The sequence below is a fragment of the Papaver somniferum genome, unplaced genomic scaffold (assembly GCF_003573695.1).
Source record: "Papaver somniferum cultivar HN1 unplaced genomic scaffold, ASM357369v1 unplaced-scaffold_118, whole genome shotgun sequence".
Classification (NCBI taxonomy): domain Eukaryota; kingdom Viridiplantae; phylum Streptophyta; class Magnoliopsida; order Ranunculales; family Papaveraceae; genus Papaver; species Papaver somniferum.
The window spans coordinates 10078918-10090000 of NW_020620825.1; positions in this window are offsets into that span (position 1 = coordinate 10078918).

Below are 11083 nucleotides of genomic sequence, written 5' to 3' on the forward strand. Positions count from 1 at the left end.
GTCAGAAGAGAAGGTTCTCAAGAGACAAACTAGAGGCAATCAAAGTTACAACAACCGTTAGTCAATCAAATCAATAATCGAAAACTAATAAAACTGCAATTATCTAGTTTTGCACCAACGGTACTCGTAGAGCTTCTTGATCCCGCAGACGTCTTTAAACGAGCGTCCGTAAGAGATTTCTCCTAATTAGGGTACTTTCCTCTCCGAATAGACTGCTCCAACAGAAACTACAAGAAATGAAGTTTGCCTGGCTCTTAGGATAGTTTGCAAGAAATACAAACTCAAGTATTTATAGACCAAGGTTGTTTGGACAACAATGAAATTCCAAAACCGGAAATATTCTCAAGATATGCATTAAAGTACCTAAATTCGGTTTTCTATATCCAATTAACGTTGACCAGCATTACCGAAAACTCTCATAGAAAAACTTCTATTAATAGTGTAGCACATTAACTAATAATATTTTCCAGGGGATATGCTTTAATTGCTGGTAATTAAAACATATATGATGAAAATTATAATTAAATTCTTTTCACCTTGAGTATCAAGGAATATCTTTGAATAATAAATGAACAATAAATGATAAGAGTTATGTACATGTTCAAATATGTCTTCATCCATAAGATTCTTAACTTGACAAACCCAAAACCATAATTCACACATGAAGAAATATGTGAACCATGGTTATCGGTTTTGTACATGGAACCGATTAAACCATCACTCCAAAATATGTTATGACCGGTTATAACATGATTCCCAATACAGGACGTAATCAATTACACCTTGATCACAAAGTAGCTTGTGACTGGTTACACCTTGCTTCCCAAGTTAGCTTGTTATTGGTTACAACTTGCTTCCCATAGGTAGCTTGTGATCCATTACAACTAACTTCCCAATTCATCTTGTGATCGGTTATACCTTGGTTCCCAAAGTAACTTATAACCGGTTACAACTGGCATTCCAACATAGCTTGTGATCGGTTATACCTCTTGATTTACAATGTAGCTCATGACCGATTAAAACTACCTATATTATATAGGCTATGACCAGTTATACCTCAAGTCTCAACAAAGTTAAGATAGGTTCTACTGAGGTCATCTTCCATTGGTCATCCAAAAAGATATTCAAAGAATAGCAAGACCAATCATGATTTCCCTTTTGATAATGAAAACAAGTTCATACATCTACTTCCTTAAACTAATGTAAAGATAGATAGTTTTCTAGGATGAAATCATACCTATATAATGCACACATAATCAAATAAATATATACAATAGATTATGTCGATGTCGTATTTATGAAGTTCCAAAAGATAAGTGTTTATACTTCGTAATATGTTTTCCTTGACACTTTGATCATACTATTATGATCAAGTATCACCACTAGAGTATTATATACAATATATACAACTTCGTATGTTATGTTTTCAATATAGCACGACTTGAGAGATACATTAGGAATGAAAACAAGATCAAGTCAATATTACTAACCTCAAGTGGAAGGATGATGTCGTCGTTGTAGTCGTTAATTCTTCTCATTCTTCAAGTCTTCGGAGTAATACTTGTATGTCTCAACATTCCTAGACTTTCTAGTCTAACCTAAACGAAGTTGACTCTAGTATTTAATCAAGTGAATTTAGATGAGTTTGGATACTAAAATATGACAATCAAACTTGACATACCAACACTTGGTGGGTTCACCCGAGCTATGCTCTAACATATACTTAACCTTAGCTTGGGGCTATTTTTCTAGTATCATGGAAGCTTCCTGCAAGGTTTTTTCCGCAGTCCAAAAAGTTTTGTTGCGTACCTTGTTAATTTTATATGTCAAAGTTTTGCAGTTTGTTATTATGGATACACTTGACAGGATGTTTTCGCATAACCACGTGATTTCCTTTGACAAAGCTTTTGTCTCTGCATGGAAAGATGACGATGCCCGCTCCAACCCTGCTGAGATGTGCATGAAAGTCTCTTAATCCACTGATCAAAGGGTGTAGCCCATGGAATAGTCTTCTTTCTTAAAGGCAACGTCAATAAAAAAATATCCAATCAATGTTTAGTTCCGACCATTTAGGCCTGTAAATTATTTTTTTCTGAGGCGTAGTATTCTTTATAACATTTTTTTGAGGTGTCTGTTGCAAGAATTTTTTGATTTTTTCTACTCCCTCCGTACCGCATATATAGGTGGTGAGAGAAAATTTTCCTAGAATAAGAAAAGTACATTGAATTCATAATTTTTTATGTTTTTTCATGTTTTACCCCTTGTCCTATTAGTAACACAATTTTCTATGTACCATTAATAAGGGAAATATATGGAAATATACCGCCTATCTAATGGGACAATCAAAATTAAAAATTCCGCCTATATATGTGGTACGGAGGGAGTATATGATTTGTCGGATTTAGATTGACTTTTTCAAAAACGACCGAACATCTATGTTTTCAAATGAACCAAGATATGATGACAATTTTTCCCCGAGAATTCCGCAAAGTCGGATCCCATCCAACTTTTAATCCAACAACTCTAAAAAAAAATTTATAAATAAGAAAGCTGAGTTACTGACAAATAGTAATAAGGGAAGGATCCTCCCACATATGAGGACTTTGAGATCTTCCTCCAGCTCTAGCTAGCCTTTGGAGATCAGGAAATTCGCCATATTTAATGGACTTACAAAGTACTATTTCAAAAGAGATTTCAAACTTAAAATTAAACTATCCATTCTAGCATTTGTTTTCCAGCTAGTTCTTCTTGTCCTTCCTTGAAGAGCTTTAATTATGTTATGGTTACAATCCAAAAGGTTTAGGTTCTTGCATTGTAGATTTTCTGCCCATTCTAGAGCGTCTTGGGCTGCAATGCATTCCGCTTCTTCTCTTCCATGTGCTCTGATACTTCTAGTTCTCCTTCCAATTGTTTCTCCAGAGGGACCTAGAATGCAAACACCAATTCCTGTTAGACCTATTATTTTTTCAAAAGCTTAAGTGAAAACAAATGAAACAATCAGAGGTAGAGAAGTTTCCGTAGCTACAGTCCTTCTGTCAGGGATATTAGTTCTATCTATATGTTGCACTCCTCTTTTTCCATGTTCATGCAGGATTATGTTGAAATCTCCTAGGACAAGCCAAGGTTTGGTCATAGTAACACCCATTTGTTTAACTAACTTCCATGATTAATCCTTTCTATTATATTTATAAGGGCTACCATACATATAGGTTAATATCCACTCAGACTTAGATTTTTCATCCCACACACCAAAATTTATCTGATTATCATCTTTATGAAGCACAGTAAGTTTAACAGTTTTATCCCAAGCTACAGCTAAGCCTCCAGCTCTACCTATAGGATCCTGACAAACATGATTATAGTACATGGAGTTGTGTAAAATGTTTTCGACAAATTCATGCAATTGTTTAGTTTCAGATAGAAAAACAATGTTGGGCTCATGTGATGATATAAGTTTTCTAATTTGTTGTCTAGTATGTAATGGTCCTAGACCTTGGCATTTCCATGATATTATCTTAACAAATTTCCAAAAATAAGAAACATTTAAACTAAATTCATGAAATTATTGGGGCGGATGAAGAAATTCATAGGTTTTTTATGGAAAATTTTCATGATTGAGGATGTCAAAATACTACTAAAATTAAAGTTTGTAAAATGACACACCTGACTAGCTAAGTTTCCCATCTGTTTATCAGAAGATGAGCCACCTTTTTCAGCCACTTTGTGAAGGGTCTCCGGAGTGGTTCTCTTTCCTACTGCATCCTTGGGAGCCTTTCGAGACTTAATGGATTTTTTGCTAGTGCCAATCGATGAAGGGTTTCCAATAGATCCAGAGTGAAAGGTTTGAGGATCAAAATCAGGGATATTGAAAGTGGGAGGATTCAAGTAATTAGGGTTTTGAGTTTGATTCAAGATTTGTTTGGATTTTTGTGCTTAGGGTAAGGATGATGGTCTTCCTTGCATTTTTGGCTATTTGAATCAAGATTAACAGTGCTATCAGGGTTGGGAGAGATTGGGGAACATTTATGATTTTTCTTTCTGGACCACTTTCTAGATGAGGAAGAAGAAAGGTTGTTTTGAATCTATGTAGTATTGGAGTAGTTTGGGTGAGGACCAAAACCAGGTGGATATGACGGATCCGGGTTAACGGTAAGAGGAGCAGTAATCAGATCAACTTTCCGATCTTTAAACGGATTATAGGAGAAAATGTTTATGTTATGGGCTTGCAACAAAACGGATTTTTTGTTAGCAGAGACCAAGTGATGGTCATTTGTAGCAGCAGTAATGATTGGTTGAGCACATTGATTAACTGAAGTTTCTTCAGGGATGAAGATCTTTGACGTGCTGGCCTGAGTTGTATCTTTCACTGCGTGAGATCCTGAGCATAGCATATCTCCTTCGTTCACAACACCCAATATAGCAAAAGGGTTATGATTAGTGAATTGATTATTTGTTGGAGGAGAAATGGTAGTATTTGTCATCGATGTACTTCCATGTAAGTTAAGGTTGTGAAAGTTGAACATCAAATTTACGAGATGAGGATATTTGAGAGCCCTATTTGCTGCTAGAATTTCTCTTCGCTTTGGAGTACAATTGTTCTTAGAATGATCCAGTGACCTGCAGAACTGGCAGAGTTTGAAAGGTTGGAGAGAATAGGAGAATTCAATCCATGTCTTGACCCCTTCCACCATACAGTTTGTACCAAATGGAAGACTATGAGAAACTTCGATCTCCACCATTACCTCCACATTTTTCTCATAGAAGTTTCTACCATACGGATCTCTGAAGAGAATCATTCTTCTTGCAGGAGTCACAATTTTCTCAAGAGCGCTATAAGTTATGTAATCATTTGGCACCCTTTTCATTGTAATGTTAAAAAGATCTATGTCAAATTCCCCTTCTTTAATCTTGTGTACTCCTTCAAAAGGTATTTGAATAATTGATAGTACAGATTCATGGATGATCCATGGTTTTGGATAGTTCACTGATAAAATGTCTGCATCATGATGGAAATGAAAGTGAAAGAAATTTTTCTTCTTTTGAAATGGTGAAATTATAACTTACTTCTTTAGATTCCAGTACCTTCTATCATAGTTTTGAGCTTCTTGATGGTTGACATTAGCGTTACTATGGAGCTTTCCAACTGCACACCATTTCTCATCTTGGACAGGTTTGGGTTTTAGAGAATCAGAACTTAAGTAAACCACATGCCTGAGAGGATATATAGGTATTAGGTTTGCTTTCATTGACTCTGTGATCTCATCCACAGAGGATTCTTCTGAAATTATAGACATTGTATATGTTTGAAAGCACTTGATGATTAGTTTAATGGAGAACCAACATCCAACAGTAAAGAAGTGTAGAGGTTTGCTGTGGTCTTTGTGTATGATGGGGTAACACCAATATAGACTTATTTGAGAAAGCGTATGTTTGCTTTCAAAGAAAACCAGCTCGTGACTTCTGAAGCTTGTAGTACTAGTATTCTCTAAGTACCTCTTGCATGTACAGAAATTTCTGCTGACCATTTGTCGAGAGCATAGAGTAGGGACAGGCGCGGCAGGAGGTTCGAGCAAAGACCAGTAAATTTTGATTGTATTGTAATGAATGCCTTTTGTTTTAAGGTAATGATACAGGTCCAATCTAATTATATGATTTGTATTTGATTGGGTAAGGTATGGTATGACAAAGTACTGTATCTGAAGCCTTCTGCAAAGGAATAAGAGGTTTGTTTGGTACCTAAGAGAGTGAGCTGGATGGGTATAAAGCACCAAATTTGTATTATCTTTATTGGTCAAGGTAGTGGGATGTACTTCAGAGATGGGAGGCAACATGATGAGAGGATTAGGCATGATGACAGGTTGAGAGTGACAATAGCTAAACCATATCTCAAGGTCAAAATCCAAGGTGGCTCGGAGAGACTGATTGTACGGATACCAGACCAAAGTGACCTCCGACGAGAACTCATCGCCTGAAAACTGAAAAGAACCAAAGATCAGGATGTTATATTTTCCTTTAAGAACCAAGAGGAGATCAAGCGATTTGGTTAAAACCCAAGGTTGAAAATTTGTAAAAAACAAGTCATACACCATTAAATCAAGGCTATGAATGAAATTCCTTAATAAGAGAAGTTTGAAAGACAGAGAGAGTTAAAATCTTTTTGATGGAAAACTTTATAAAAGCAGAAACATCCTGCAGAAAAACCATGCTATCTCCAAGTTTCGAACAAATAAGAATGCAGAGATATGAATTTAAGTGTAAGTATCGATATTCTATTCCAATCATTAAAACATGGGTGCCTTTTGAGGAAATAGACATTGTAGCACGCTCTGATGGTTTGGTCATACTTGCTCCATGACCAACTTTTATAACTTCAGAGGTAGGAAGGAAGGAGGTGATAGATGTAGAAACATAGGAAGCAGTAGGATGTACTTCTGCAAACCAAGGAGGGAGGATTAGAGAGGTGGTTTGTTTGTAGGATAAGATGATGGAAGAATCACAAGGAGAATTGAAGGGGAAGGGTAAGAGGCATAAGAAAAGGAATTGATTCTGTTTTTATTTGTATTTTACTTTTATTTTCTTGATTGGATCGAAATTGGTAGAGATGGATTTTAGAATTGGGAGGGTAACAGATTCACAGATTAAGGTTAGAGTTCTAAGAACTTTGTAGGGTTGTTGTAGGTTTTTGAATTCATTATAAACAAAACCAGAAAGAATGTTGCATCTGGGTTTATGACCATGGTTGTAACTGGTAAATCTTGTTGTATTGTTATGATTGAAAAATGGTTGTTATTGAGTATTGGATTGTTATTTTCGTTACTGAGTTTTCATGAACATATTTGTACGACTCCTTCTCGTTCATTATCTCTTTCTAGATTGCCAGAGTATAACTCTTGCCATAATGGTATAAAATAATATATACAGGCACATGTGAAAACCTTTATGTTTGAGACATCCACGTGTTAAGAGTAATGTGATACTTCAAAATTACTTCACGTTTTTCGAAAAAGCCCCGACCTTCTTCTCTTCCAGGTTCCAACTTTACCTGCCTCCTAAATTCATGGCTGCACAACCACACCTTTATCTATTTCTTGCATAAATTAATTTTCTAAATTAAAGTCTAATCAAAACAGACAAAAAACTGCATTATATTCATTGATTCTATGTTAATTTTCTACTCCAACTATTCACCGCCAAAGTCTGTAAGGTATGATTTCTCCTTCTTCACCAAGCTACTAGAACTTACTAGTTTTGAATCTCTATCAAATTTTTGCCGAATTCATTCGAAAAAGTCATGTTTCAAGCCACAGTCAATAAAATTAGCACTTTTCATCAGTTATTATGCAAGAAATTAATTTACATTTTATGTTATCATCTTAATTGATTGGTTAATCATAAAATAATAAAATAATTCTTTTTAATTTGAAAAAATTAGGATGAAAAACTGATCTAATTCCGTCACTCTGGCTTTGTTTTGAAGAATTGGAACCTTATATTGTTATTTGTGATCGTATGTAATAGAAATTGAATAAGAAAATACTTCATTAAATTTACACTATTAGAATTTGATTGATTTGATGAAAAATATTGAATGTGAAAAATCTGGTGGTGGTGCTGATGGTGGTCGAATATAAACTGAAGGAGGTGGAAGAGGATGGTCGAAGGAGAAGTGGTTCAAATCAGAAAACACAAAGGAAGAATTTTGATATTTTTTTTCGCATGATGATTTGGTGGTGGGGGTAGTGTTGGTTATGATATGGTGATGTTTGTTACAGTGGTTCTGAAGGTGTTGCTGGTTCCGGCAGATATGATGGCGAAGGGAGAGGGTATTTTTTATTTAAGTTAATTTTTAATTCAAAGTTTCCGATGCATAATAAAATTAACAAAAAGGAACACAGAGGGTTTTGGACTTTTCAGTGTGTGTCCGGACCAAAAACAAATTGGGACACCAAACAAACCATTTTGCTTTCTATTGTAAGATGTTTATGGAGTTCCAAGAGAATGGTCCTAGGAAAAGTATCAAAATCTTAGTTAATTCCATTTCACCAAAATCTTAGTTAATTCCATTTCGATTGATGTACTTGTGAAATTCTTTTAAGGGAACGATTAGAATATACACCTCGATCAATTTTAATATAATCATGATTAAGAAAAAAAGTAATAAAGTTATAGAGAAAATTAATAATTAAGGTTTATTTTGGTCTATGTGAAAAGTAAGAATTGGGGTTTATAATTGGTCAATCCGTGAGAATATTAAAAGAACAATTACAACTAATTTGAAATACGATTTTATTCGTGTTTATTCAGATTTTAAATAAGGATGAGAATCTAAGTTTAATTGTTAGTAAAAAATTAAGACTTGTTTGTTTTTTCTTTAAACTTTTTGGTTTATGGTTAACAAATGCATGGATTACATTTAAGAGAAGCCATATATATGCAGCGTACATATTAGAGCTTCACCAAGTTGTACCTTCAATATTCTATGTATTTTTTCTGTATGCTCAGAACCTTATGTATTAAATTTCCTTTAATTACTGGAATATCATAAGAGTCGTTGGTGTTTGGTGTAATTTTCTTGGACTCTCTGACTACATATATATCAGAATAAGCTTTTTCATTAGTAACGAATGTTTATTATGCTCCCTGATGGATATCAATTAGTATAGAGCAACAATAATTAAACTTGTCTCAAGCAAAAGTAATTTAAGTGTTGAATACCTTGAACTCATTTCGTATACATAGCAATGTTCAAATTCTTGTTTGAACAATACTGATTTATTACTGTTCTCATAGTATCAACATAAACTTTCAGTACATGAAGTTTGTTTACCAATTACATTACAGGTATTTTCTTGAATTTCTTATTTATATAATCTCTATAAATGTATGACTTTTCCGAGGTACTAAATGCACTTATCATCGTTGTACTTTTAATTGTTTAAGCAAAATGTTTATTGAAATCTTATTGCCATCATTTTTGTTTTAAGCATGGTTAGATGTTAATAATTCATTAAAATGTGAAAGTACTTACAAAAATATTATTAAATAATTTTTTAAGTATCGCGTTATTCCTTTTTTTTTCCCGACCCATATACTGAAGAATTCTCAACTCGTTAGTGAAAAAGCGGGGGTCTAACAACCACACCCAATATTTCGCTTAACAATCCTGTTGATGTTGGTTTTCAGTTTAATAGCTAAAATCGTAAACCCTGTATTTAATGCGTTGTCATCCTGCAAAGGAACAGAAGCCATTTAAAAGAAATGAGTGCCTAAGCCGCTTCGCTCACATATGTATTGAGCAATTCAATATATCTGTATATATGAAATTTACTCAGAATGGTGCGTGCAACAATAATCCAAAAATATTCTGTGAATTTTATCTTCCACCAGCATTATTCACTAATGCATGACTTTCCTAGTATTTTCCTACGCTATGTTCCCAGCCGAACTCTCAATATTGACATGACATGACGATTAAATGTTCACTCTCAGCAGAGTAGCATGAATCTCCCGAAGTGTCAGTATTGAAATCTGCATGGAAGTACCCACACGGGCTGCATCACTCTCTGAAAAAGAAACCAGCGTGTTTACATACCTTTTTAATTAAAAGATAGCGCGATTGAACGCGTTTAAATTCCTTAAGGAAAATATAGACTGTCCAATCAAGGTCGTACGTTTTGGCCAGTCGATTTATAAAACTTGGCCGCCTCCTAACATGGTCGGACAAGATCCATAATATTCACCATTAGGCCCACTATCATCCTAACCGATCGGGATACTTTAGTTCACCCGCATCACCCCTAATCGTTAGCCAGAAGTTAGGGTGATCGCGCTGTTGAAAAGAAGCTCAACGAGCTAAGACCGACCATCTCGGTCTCAAACTCATCACATCCGTCAAACTTAGCCAGCCTAGTTGGATGGATCGGATGTGATTTCGAACGACCAATGAAGTGCAGATATGCTCACCAGCAAGTTGAAAAGGCGAGGGTACCCAAATATAACACAAGCTAAAACTTTTTCTACCTATAAGTACTTTCTCCGAAAGGGATTGTCTATGGACTGAGTCGAGACAATACAACTAATCGGTTCACACTTCATGTGATCGTCTATGGATACGAGATCGAGACAATACAACAACGAAGTATGTTTACTTGATACAAAGGTTCGGACTTAACCAAACACAATAGGATTGCTTATCAAGTAAATAGGAATTAACGTTTGTGTAATTTACTTTAATTATAATAAAACAATTATATTGCGGAAATATAAAGTAAATGACACAACAAATATTTTGTTAACGAGGAAACCACAAATGCAGAAAAACCCCGGGACCTTGTCCAGAATTTAATACTTTTCAGGATTAAGTCGCTACAAAAAATTACACCTAACTTCGTATATTTGAGACCAAGCAACTAAACCTATAGTTCACCTAGTTCCGTCTGTACTCCCACGCCTCCAACTTATAAATAAGTCACGTACTTGGAACAATTCCTTTGGTTCGTATTCCAAACAGTAAAGGAACAACAAATTTGTTTGGTATCAACTCTATTCAACCAAGTGATATGAGTCGGACAAAGGCTCTTCCTTTTATCTTAACATAAACTCCTTCGTCGGGTCCTTAGATCTATCTTATGTTCAATTAACGAAGTAATCGTTTAAGATTAAGCCAACAACACTCTTGATCCAAATAATTGTGTTGATGCCGATCTACTCAATCAATCCAATCTACCACAAGGATAAACCGATTATTAATTGGATCCTCTTTTATCAAAACAAGTATTGTGCACACCAAAGATTATAAACCCAAGTCAGATCTTCAACATATTCTTTGTCTTCAAATCTTCTTAATTCTTCAATAAAAACATGCACACAATCACTTGAATCTTTTGTGATCAATCACGCACAAAACGGAGTCTGTTAACAATGGATTATCACAAGATCGTCTTTAGAACTAACAACAGTCTAAAGATCTCTGTCGAAACTCTGAACTAGTTTGAGTGAATCTTATATCAGAAGAGAAGATCCTCAAGTGGTGCAATCAGATTTCAACCACCATTAGTCAATCAAATCAATCGAAAACAAAAGA